The sequence below is a fragment of the Ailuropoda melanoleuca genome, chromosome 16 (genome assembly GCF_002007445.2).
Source record: "Ailuropoda melanoleuca isolate Jingjing chromosome 16, ASM200744v2, whole genome shotgun sequence".
Classification (NCBI taxonomy): domain Eukaryota; kingdom Metazoa; phylum Chordata; class Mammalia; order Carnivora; family Ursidae; genus Ailuropoda; species Ailuropoda melanoleuca.
In genome coordinates this window covers 76,249,498-76,262,056 of record NC_048233.1, presented here as the reverse complement: position 1 = coordinate 76,262,056, position 12,559 = coordinate 76,249,498, and the positions used below count along the sequence as shown (strand labels likewise).

The window sequence follows — 12,559 nt, the reverse complement described above, 5'->3', positions numbered from 1 at the left end:
GGATACAAAATTCTTCCAGGTACAGCCATAGAACAATATTGCACATGATTCCCAAGCAGAAGATAACTGGTGGAACATTTTTCTGTCAAAAACATACTACACACCACTTCACCACTGAAGTAGCTGTCATTATATGGATTTCCACCTTAGCTAATAGAAACAAAAGTATCTAGCACAAAAGAGAGTTAATGATAATTGAGTAAGCCAGAAAGAAACAGTATGCATTCAAATTTGAATGACAGACTTCAGACCAATTGAAAGACAATGCAATGGGAAGTAATCTGAGATACATAGTGCCACTCTAAGAGAAAGAACTCAAGGAAAAGGAGATCCAGGTTTGACCCAGGACAAAAGTTCTGCAAAAGAAAGAGAGAAAACATGAAAGGATATCAATACCAAGAAATGAACAAAATTCAAGGGAAGGCAGTAAGAAAGGAAAAGAAGGACAGAAGAACTACAAGACACACAGAAAACAAAACGCAAGACTAAGTCCTTACCTATAAATAATTACTTTATATGTAAATGGGTTAAACTCTCCAGTCAAAAGGCATAGTGGGATTACATGGATTTTTTTTAATCCTACTCTATGCTGTCTCTAATAGACTCACTTAAGCTTTAAGAACACACATTGTCTCAAAGTGAAGTGATAGAAAAAAAAGATAGTCCATGTGAATGGCAACTGAAAGAGGGCAGGGACTATACTTATGTCAGATAAAATAAATTCTAAAACAAAAACTGTCACAAATAAGGACTTCATATAATGATAAGAGGGTCAATTTACCAGGAAGATATAATAATTATAAGTATTTATGCACCCAACATAGAATACCTAAATATATCAAGCAAATATTAACAGATCTAAAGGCAGAAAGGAAAAAAACAAAATAGTACTGAGACTTCAATGCTGCACTTTCAAAGATGGATACAACATATAGACAGAATATCAGTAAGAACCCAATGGACTTGAACGACTCTGTTAACCAAATGGACCTAACAGACATATACAGAACAGTCCATCCAATAGCAGTGCAATAGACAGGCATTCTTCTCAAGTGCACATGGAAGATGATGCAAGATAGATTGTATATTAGGTCACAAAACAAGTCTTGAAAAACTAAAGAGGATTGAAATCATACAATATCTTTTCTGAACACAATGAAGTGAAACAAAATCAATAGTAGAAGAAAAACTGAAAAATTCAGGAATACATGGAAATTTAATAACACATTATTGTGCAACCTATGGATCAAAGAAGAAATCAAAAGGGGACTTAGAAATATTTCAAAACCCACAAAAATTTAAACATAGACATTCCCACAAAGAAAATAACAAATGAAAAAACAATAAATGAAAAGATGCTCCACGTTACTAATCATCAGGGAAATACAAATCAAAACCACAATGAGATATCATTTCACATCTGTTAAAATGGCCAGTATCAAAAATATAAGAGATGACAAGTATTAGTAAGGATGTGCAGAAAGGGAACCCTTGTTCAATAAGGGTACGAATGTAAATTCGTACAGTCACTATAGAAAACAGAATGGAGGTTCCTCAAAAAATTAAAATGGAATACCATATGATCCAACAATCCCACATCTGGGTATTTATCCAACACTACTGACATCAGGATCTCAAGGAATTCTTGGCCCTCCTATGCTCGTTTCAGCATTATTCCCAATAGCTAAGATGGGGAAACAGCCTCAACGACCATCAGCAGATGCATATCTTTAAAACAGTGTAGTATACATAGACATGGAATACTTTTCAGCCTCAAAAAGGAAGGAAATCATGTCATTTGTAACAACATGGTTGAAACTTGAACAGTGTTACTCTAATTAAAATAAGCCAGTGATAGAAGAAACACTATGTAATTCTACTTAAATGAAATCTTTCAAAGAGTCCAACCCAATGAACCAGAAAGCAAACTGTGTTTTCTGACTGGGAGATGGAAGAAATGAGCAGTGATTGTTTAAAGGATATAGATTTTTAGAATGGGAAGATGAAACACTCTGGAGATACTTGGTGGTGATGTTTGCACACAATGTGAATGTACTTAATAACACTGAACCATACATTTGAAAATAGTTATGGGCGCCTGGGTGGCTCAGTTGATTAAGTGTCTGCCTTCAGCTCAGGTCATGATCCCGGGGTCCTGTGATCAAGCCCCTGGTCCTGTTTCTGCTCATCAGGGAGTCTGCTTCTCCCTCTCCCTCTCACTGTTTCTACCTAAAATAATTATACAAAATCTTTAAAAATTAAAAAAATGAAAATGGTTAAAATGGCATATTTTATATTATGTGTATCTTACCACGTTAAAAAAAAACAAGGGAGAAGAACAGACTGTTGAGTGAGCAAAACTATTAACTGTTAAGGAGAGGGCTGAAGGCACTCCTTCCATTTGGGGTGCGGGACTTTAGGAGTGTATCAGTTACCTTACAGATAAAGGTTAATTTTTTTCAAGGTGATTTGTGCAGGACTTCATCCAGCTCTTCCACACCTCAGAGACTGAGGGAGAGAAGATTATAGTGGAGCCTCCTTTCTATACTGTTTCCATCCCCTACCTCTGAATGTCTTTATATATAATGCTTACATTGGTGTGATTTTCTCAACGCCTCCCATGTGGAAGCACTGCTCTTTAATGTAAATCTCCACAATTCCTTCTGTGTGGAATAGAGAGATAACCTATATTCCCATGAACACACCATGAGGATCTTTCATCTAGATACACACACCAAAGGAAGTTGATAGATCTATGACTCATAAAGTAGCCAATCTCGGTAGCTGAGAATTCTGCCATCTGAGTCTCCTTTGTCAGTCACTAACAAAAATGTCACTCTCCCAGTGTAACATGGCACATGACCTTGAAAACTGGCACCTCCATTCTCAGGACAACCACATGAGTTAGAACAGACAGGTTTTCAGAGAGAAATCCAATCTCTGAACTCTGACCTATGCCTACAACCACCCACTATCCTATGCCAGGCTCAACAATGTCAAAATGAACAACAAAGCCCTATCAGGAAGTTTTCCAACTTTTTTTACCAACATATCATCCCAAACTATACCCACAGACACATGTTTCACCAAAGTGCAACTGCATTTCTAAAACTGGCCTCTAATAATGCTTGTGGGGGCCAAGTAGGAGCAAATGAAAGACGGTGGCTGATGCTTCCAGCAAAGATTCCAACAGGACCAATTACTAATCCTCTGAGGCCTTGAGAGGTCAATGCAATACCAAAGTCTATTTAAGTATTTCTCTAGCATCTATGAAGAAAGAATTACAGGACATTTAACGAAATGACAAAGGCAGAGCATATACCAACAAGCTTAAGATTCATATGGGAGACACTGCTCCCAAGATAAGGGGGTTAAAAGGAGGAATAAAAAGAATTCTCTCCACACTCTCATGAACTTGTTGGGAAACATAAATTTGGAAGGATTTGAAAAATATATATATATCCAATCAAGTGGATCTGATGCACTTCCACATTTTATAGTTCCATATACTAGTGTTTTCTGATGTGAAGTTTTTTCTTTTCTGCCATTAATTTTACTTTAAATATGGTTCTGAGATCTGAGAAATATATGCATTTTGAAGATGTGTCTACACTTTCATAAGAGGCCAAGAAAGTGAGTAGAAATTAAATCCTAGAGAATTGAAGTTTCCTAACTGAAACAGCTCATTTCTGGGTACGTTCAGACTGATAATGGGATCCAAAATAAGCAAAAATGACCAGTTCTGGAGGAGTTGTCTGAGAGAGAACTGCAGTGCCAATTGTTAGTTGACAGACTGTATTTGCAGCTGTGGGGAAATGCCCTCAGCCGAAGAAAACAATGACCGGGTGCAATTTGAAAACCGTGGAATCCACAATCAACTAGATCCAGGTCAGTAATAACTAAATCTTTTTCCCCAAATTTTAAACAGATTAACTTAATTTACCCAAATTATTTTCACCAAATACTTTTTTTTAAAGATTTTTTATTTATTCGACAGAGATAGAGACAGCTAGCGAGAGGGAACACAATCAGGGGGAGCGGGAGAGGAAGAAGCAGGCTCCCATAACGCTGGGATCACGCCCTGAGCCGAAGGCAGATGCCTAACCGCTGTGCCACCCAGGCACCCCTCACCAAATACTTTTTATAGCTAGATGCTGTGAACTGAAGGTAATCTGTTTCTCTAAAGATGAATCTGAACATGATGACATGAACGTATCAGTAGAAAACAGATCTATAATCCTGCTACAAGATGCTGTTGAGAACTACTAAGGTCATTTTGTAACACTGTGATGCACATGTATGGCGAAGTAGTTTGCTTCAGTAGGTTTCTACACCTGATTATTTGAAACTCCTTTTCATGACTTCCATATTGCCACATGGAGGTTAGAATTTGTGCTTTAAATCTATTAAGGATGATGAAGCACGTAGTTCCACCTATAGCAGTCGTGGACAGAGAAGAAACAACTGACTGAGCTTCCTGGGAAACAAAAGATACTTTCCTAACCTTCATTGAAGCTAAAAGGTCATGATGCTGAATTCTGTGTCCAGAAACTTTTGAGGAAAAATATGTCATTATGTTTTTTTGGCAGGGATAGGGAAAGGAGAAAGTGAGGGGGAGAAGGAATAAAATATCCTATGATCATGTGTAACATGTACTCACTATTGGAAATCTATGTACAGATCATTCAATCAAAGAATACATTCTTGTATATGTTCAATTTTTCCACCAATTAGCAATGAAAACTTCAAGTTTGTCTTAATTGATTAAATTTATATCAAAAGAAAAATTATATTATCTTAGATAACATTTCTGTCTCAATAATAAGAAATTCAGGGAAACTTCATGACTCATTTAATTCCACTTATAAAATGTGACTGGGATTAGAGATGTATTCCAGAGCATTATTCATTTTCTTTAAAGATTGATTGATTGATTGTTAGAGAGAGATCACACAAAGAGGAGGAGAAGCAGAGAGAGAAGCAGACTCCCATCTGAGCAGAGACCCTGACCCTGGGCTCAATTCCAGGACCCTGGGACCAGGGCCTGAGCCAAGGACAAACACTTAACCTACTGAGCCATCCAGGCACCCCTATTTTGGCTCTTGTAACATATTGTCACTGTTCAATTTGTATTAATAAGAGAAATTTAACGACTTTCTGTTCTTTTTTACAACTATTTCCAAAGTGGTTGAGGTGAGTGGAAGGAGTGCTTCCATCAATCCCAGAGGCCTGGACTAAAGAAGTAATGGAAGATGTCAGTGTTGAATTAAAACCACTACTCAGAATTTCTGTGATCTTTCCAGATGGAACATGTGCTCATAACCCAAGCTGACTCCAGGGAAAGAATGAGCAATGTAACAGAATTCATTCTGCTGGGCCTGACCCAGAATCCAGAACTGCAGAAATTCTTATTTGCTGTGTTTTTAATTGCATACTTGATCACACTGGCAGGTAACGTGCTCATCTCGGTCACCATCTTCATCAGCCCAGCCCTGGGTTCTCCCATGTACTTTTTTCTGTCCTACTTGTCCATTTTAGATGCTTTCTACTCTTCTTCCATAGTACCCAAAATGATCTTTGACTTGATCTCTGACAAGAACACCGTATCCTTCAATGGCTGCATGACTCAACTCTTTGCTGAACATTTCTTTGCTGGAGCTGAGATCATTGTATTAGTTGCCATGGCCTATGACCGCTATGTAGCCATCTGTAAGCCATTGCATTACATTACTATCATGAGCCGACCTGTCTGTGCTTTCTTGCTGGGAATGGCTGGGATTTTAGGCTTTCTTCATGGAGGGATCCAGGTTTTGTTCATGGTGCAGTTACCATTCTGTGGCCCCAATGTCATTGACCATTTTATGTGTGATTTAATACCTCTCCTGGAACTAGCCTGTACAGACACTCATATTTTGGGGCCCTTGATTGTTGCCAACAGTGGATCAGTGTGTTTTCTCATTTTTTCTATGTTGGTTGCTTCTTATATTGTCNGCTTCTTACATTGTCATCCTGTGCTCTCTGAGGACCCATAGCTCTGAAGGGCGTCGCAAAGCCCTGTCTACCTGTGCTTCTCATGTTACTGTTGTCATCTTATTCTTTGTACCTTGTTCATTTCTGTACCTGAGACCCATGACCTCCTTCCCTGCTGACAAAGCTGTGACTGTGTTTTATACCATAGTAACTCCTATGTTGAACCCTTTAATTTACACCCTCAGAAATGCAGAAGTGAAAAATGTCATGAAGAAACTCCAGGGGCAAATAATGAAAATTGGTGATAAATGAATCTTGGGATTAGAGAATTTACATAAAAACATCTAGTGATAATTTAGAGAGATTTATTCCCATTTTTAGTTGATTAAAATTGGGACAATTACCTGTCTGGATCAGTTTTCTTCACGGGCATATATATTGTGGGCAGGACCAACATACCCATTAAGGCAAAGTAGGCATGGTACCTAGAGCCCACAATAATTCTAGGAGCCCTTGAAATGGTTAATTCTTTTAAAGTAAGAAGAAATAACGAATATAATCCAAATACAACTTGCAGTACAGTCATATTTATACCAATGCAGTCATAATATATAATTTTAATATTTTTAATGGAGGAGAAGGACTCAAGAGGACAAAAGTAGCAAGGGGCCACAAAAGTCATAATGTTGCCCTGATTGTGGGTATGAAACAGATAAGCACCAATATTCTTGAACACTCTTTACACCCTGCACTACAGCTAGAATGAAGTTTTATTTTAAAAGAGTAAAATTATATATGCAAAAAAGTATAGAACACCAAGGAGTCTTCAGTCCCAGGAAGAGAACACTTCCACACAAAGGTACTTTTTAAAAATTACATCACCACCATTCCCTGTAGTATTCAATTATCTACAGAAAGAATTAGAGGCAGCATTGGCTGATACAAAAGAAATATAACTGATCAAGTCTGTAGAGTTAAGGCAGAAAATATCTGTATGTTAAAGTCAAGTTTTAGACGTAACAAAGGAAGAATCTGAACAGGAATCTGGGCAGGAAATAACCAGTGATGTAAGAACAAGACTGTGTCACAAAACTGAACAATGACCATGGATCTGGATTACAGAAAATTCATAACATGTACAAATGAAATTCTAGGAGAGATTCAGAAATAGTCAGATGCTTTGAAGTCAGAGATTAAGAGCTTTCAATCAAATAGGCTTGATTTCTCATCCTGTCTCCTGCATTAATTAGCCTCCTTTATGTAATTTGCTTCATCTGTCTACAGATTTTTTCATCTGTAAAATGGAAATAGCATTACATAGTCTCCTAAGTTGTAAGAATTAATTGATTTAGATTGAAAAAATGAATCAGCTAAAAATTGAAATTGCTCAGACAGGTTTCAGCCTTCAGAGATGTCACCAGCACAGAAAGTATGCCAGAGACAACAGCTGCTGACAAGAGGAGTCCAAGAACACCACTACAAACCATCATTCACTAACCATGATCACAGGAGGGCCAAACATCTGTGCCAGCCTCACTTCACTTCAAAATAAGTCATAAAAGGTATCTGCGTATGAGTAGGGACAACATAGCGGTGAGTTACTATCTCGGCAAGGAAACAAATGGGACCTGTGAACAGATCTCTGGACACTAAAAGCTAGCCCCCCACCAACTCCCTCGCCTGGGATACAAATGCCCTTAAACGTCTCTGCAGTAACAAATGGGGGACCTGGTTGGGGCAACTGTGAGATATCTGAGAAGAACTTATTTCAAAAGCTCTCACTAATGATGGATCCCCTTCTGCTGCTCCTGAATGAAAGCCCAGTACCAGAGACCAACAGACCTCTCTGTATAGAGCTTGGGATTCCTGAGGAAGAGCTCAGCAACTTGTCTTCAGAAGGTGATTTCACAACCAGGGATTTGAATACCATGTGATGCTGACATTTGTCACGTTCTCAGGACTTTATACCAGGTTAGATCTCACTCTACATGAAGGCCTTTTGAAAATAAGTGTTTTCCCAAAACAAACAAACCAACAGACTCTTAAGTAAGAGAACGAAGTGGTGGTTGCCAGTGGTGGTTGCCAGAGGTAGTTGTCTGGGGAAGGGTGAAATAGGTAAAGGGGATTAAAAGGTACAAATTTCATTATAAAATAAACAAGTCAAGGTGATGAAAAGTACAGCATAAGGAATAAAATCAATGATATTGTAATACTGTTGTATGGTGATAGATGGATAACTACACTTATCTTGGTGAGCACTGAATAATGTATAGAACTGTCGAATCACTCTGTTGTACACATGAAACCAACATAACTGTTTCTCAATTATACTCCAATAATAAATTCTAAAATATAGATGTTTTGCCATAATTTCCTGTGGGTGACCATCTTATAAATATATGCAAGCAACATTATGTTTAAAATATCAAACTTATCTTTTCAAGATGAAACTGTAGCTCCCAAGAAAGATAAGATAAAACAGGATAATGTAAGAATAAGGATGATGATCAAAGAAAGAAAATTATCATATGGTTTCACTCATATGTGGAATTTAAGAAATAAAACAGAGGATCATAGCAAAAGGGAGGAGGGAAATTAGACAAAATCAGAGAGCAAGACAAACCTTAAGAGGCTCTTTTTTTATTTATTTATTTGTCAGAGAGAGAGAGAGAGAGAAATAGAGCACAAGCAGGGGCAGTGGCAGGCAGAAGGAGAAGCAGGCTCCCTGCTGAGCAAGGAGCTCAATGCAAGACTCCATCCCAGGACCCCAAGATCATGACCTCAGCCAAAGGCAGTTGCTTAACTGACTGAGGCACCCAGGCATCCCCCTTAGGAGACTCATAACTGTAAGAAACAAACTGAGGGCTGCTGGAGGGGAGGTAGGTATGGGATGAAGTCACTGGGTGATGGGCATTAAAGAGGGCACGTGAAGTCATGAGCACTGCGTGTTACACGCAACTGATGAATCACTGAACTCTACAAGGGAAAATAATGATACACTATATGTTAATTAATTGAACTTAAATAAGATAAAAAAATAAGAATGATGATGCTTATGATGCGGATGAGGACCACTAATGTTTGTCGAGCACCTTCTGTGAACAATGTCCTGACCTACCCACTCATTTATATGCTTTGGAGGCGGTATTTTTTTGTCCATATTTCTTTCATTAATGTAAGTTCAAACCTGGGGAACTTACCTGTGTTTAAAACATTTCCCTGTTTGAACGTAAGGGTGAACATACCCATGGGATCCTGGGCAGGAAATAACCAGTGATGTAAGAACAAGACTGTGTCACAAAACTGAACAATGACCATGGATCTGGATTACAGAAAATTCATAACATGTACAAATGAAATTCTAGGAGAGATTCAGAAATAGTCAGATGCTTTGAAGTCAGAGATTAAGAGCTTTCAATCAAATAGGCTTGATTTCTCATCCTGTCTCCTGCATTAATTAGCCTCCTTTATGTAATTTGCTTCATCTGTCTACAGATTTTTTCATCTGTAAAATGGAAATAGCATTACATAGTCTCCTAAGTTGTAAGAATTAATTGATTTAGATTGAAAAAATGAATCAGCTAAAAATTGAAATTGCTCAGACAGGTTTCAGCCTTCAGAGATGTCACCAGCACAGAAAGTATGCCAGAGACAACAGCTGCTGACAAGAGGAGTCCAAGAACACCACTACAAACCATCATTCACTAACCATGATCACAGGAGGGCCAAACATCTGTGCCAGCCTCACTTCACTTCAAAATAAGTCATAAAAGGTATCTGCGTATGAGTAGGGACAACATAGCGGTGAGTTACTATCTCGGCAAGGAAACAAATGGGACCTGTGAACAGATCTCTGGACACTAAAAGCTAGCCCCCCACCAACTCCCTCGCCTGGGATACAAATGCCCTTAAACGTCTCTGCAGTAACAAATGGGGGACCTGGTTGGGGCAACTGTGAGATATCTGAGAAGAACTTATTTCAAAAGCTCTCACTAATGATGGATCCCCTTCTGCTGCTCCTGAATGAAAGCCCAGTACCAGAGACCAACAGACCTCTCTGTATAGAGCTTGGGATTCCTGAGGAAGAGCTCAGCAACTTGTCTTCAGAAGGTGATTTCACAACCAGGGATTTGAATACCATGTGATGCTGACATTTGTCACGTTCTCAGGACTTTATACCAGGTTAGATCTCACTCTACATGAAGGCCTTTTGAAAATAAGTNCAGGTTAGATCTCACTCTACATGAAGGCCTTTTGAAAATAAGTGTTTTCCCAAAACAAACAAACCAACAGACTCTTAAGTAAGAGAACGAAGTGGTGGTTGCCAGTGGTGGTTGCCAGAGGTAGTTGTCTGGGGAAGGGTGAAATAGGTAAAGGGGATTAAAAGGTACAAATTTCATTATAAAATAAACAAGTCAAGGTGATGAAAAGTACAGCATAAGGAATAAAATCAATGATATTGTAATACTGTTGTATGGTGATAGATGGATAACTACACTTATCTTGGTGAGCACTGAATAATGTATAGAACTGTCGAATCACTCTGTTGTACACATGAAACCAACATAACTGTTTCTCAATTATACTCCAATAATAAATTCTAAAATATAGATGTTTTGCCATAATTTCCTGTGGGTGACCATCTTATAAATATATGCAAGCAACATTATGTTTAAAATATCAAACTTATCTTTTCAAGATGAAACTGTAGCTCCCAAGAAAGATAAGATAAAACAGGATAATGTAAGAATAAGGATGATGATCAAAGAAAGAAAATTATCATATGGTTTCACTCATATGTGGAATTTAAGAAATAAAACAGAGGATCATAGCAAAAGGGAGGAGGGAAATTAGACAAAATCAGAGAGCAAGACAAACCTTAAGAGGCTCTTTTTTTATTTATTTATTTGTCAGAGAGAGAGAGAGAGAAATAGAGCACAAGCAGGGGCAGTGCCAGGCAGAAGGAGAAGCAGGCTCCCTGCTGAGCAAGGAGCTCAATGCAAGACTCCATCCCAGGACCCCAAGATCATGACCTCAGCCAAAGGCAGTTGCTTAACTGACTGAGGCACCCAGGCATCCCCCTTAGGAGACTCATAACTGTAAGAAACAAACTGAGGGCTGCTGGAGGGGAGGTAGGTATGGGATGAAGTCACTGGGTGATGGGCATTAAAGAGGGCACGTGAAGTCNAAAAAAAAACCTTCACTGAGGGAAGAAAGCTCACGACAGGTGAAAAACTGTATTTCCAAGTAACTTGCCAGTAGCCACGTCACAATAAGCTGTGGAGTAAAGTTCTCCAGTGCAGTTCTTCTGTTTTTACTCCACGAGCATGTTTTCAACAGTACTTAACATTTGGAAACTTGTACTATTTCCAGCCTTTCTTCTTCTGTTGCCCACTGGCAGGGAAGGGCATTGACATTTGTCAGATGTCTAAGGGCTGTGCCCTTAGAGCACATTTGTGTCTCACAAGGTATACACGAAGGATTAAAATGCCCATTTTTGGACAAGGAAACCAATGATCAGAAAAGTTTGTTTAAACTGCCTTGTAAACTCAACAAAGAAAGCATTTAATCCCAAAGAGTAACTTTTTAGGATGGCAGAGGCCTAATCATGTTTATAGAAGAAATGGAAGGAGCAGTGGAGGGATGGGAAGAGGGAGGAGGTGAGGGAGGAGGAGAGGAGAGGATGAAAGGACATCTAGGATATCTACCAACACTGATGGCGACTATCTCTGGGTAAGGGCATATAGGCAGATTTACATGTGCACAAGTGTGTGTGCGCACGTGTATTGCCCACCTTTGTTTTCCTAGATTCAGAATTTTTTTTAAAGATTTATTCATCTGACAGAGAGAGAGAGAGACCACAGGCAGGGGGAGTGGGAGACGGAGAAGCAGGCTCCCCGCTGAGCAGGGAGCCTGACGCAGGGCTCGATCCCAGGACCCTGGGATCATGACCTAAGCCAAAGGCAGATGCGAACCGACTGAGCCACCAAGGGGCCCTGAGATTCAGAATTTTAAAATAAACATGTATTTGGGGAGAAAGGTGTTTTACCATAGTCTCCAAAATGGGGACTCTGCTACCTTTGTTAAAAAAAAAAAAAAGTAATTTTTAAATCATAAAACTTCTTTCTTCTATATTTACTCATGTTTATTCTAGCAAGTTGAAATTTTTCAAAAATAAGGAGCATTCATAAATTAGTTGAGCCACTGCTAATCAGGATTCAGGCAACAAAAAATAAGGCAGCACAAAGATGACTCCATTATGTTAGCTGGTATCTTAACTGGACTAAAAAGTGCTTGTCAAATTTCGACTGAAGTAAGTATGGTTTTCCAGAATGTCTCCTCAGAGAAAATTGTGGCAAATTAGGGGGAAAATAGGCTATTTTTTAGTAAGCCTCACCGTGACTTCATATTTACTAGTTGACTGGAAAACTGCCTCAATTATACTTTTATTATCTAACAGCAGAAATGAATAGGTATAGAATTCAAGATCTCCATTACACCTAGTTTTATTGACTAGATTATCAGAGTGTGACAAAATGAAAGAATGTTTATTTTTCCTAGGAACTTTGCAACTGTTGTTTTTGTTAGA

At 38.7% G+C, this 12,559-nt stretch overlaps 1 non-coding gene across 1 annotated transcript; it reads left to right on the top strand.

Annotated features, from left to right (window-relative positions):
* Positions 1–5,342: 5,342 nt before the first annotated feature.
* LOC100476357 lies at positions 5,343–6,282 on the top strand. The gene has a single exon (XR_004621388.1). It is a non-coding gene; the product is annotated as an olfactory receptor 4C45 (transcript).
* The last annotated feature ends 6,277 nt before the right edge of the window (positions 6,283–12,559 follow it).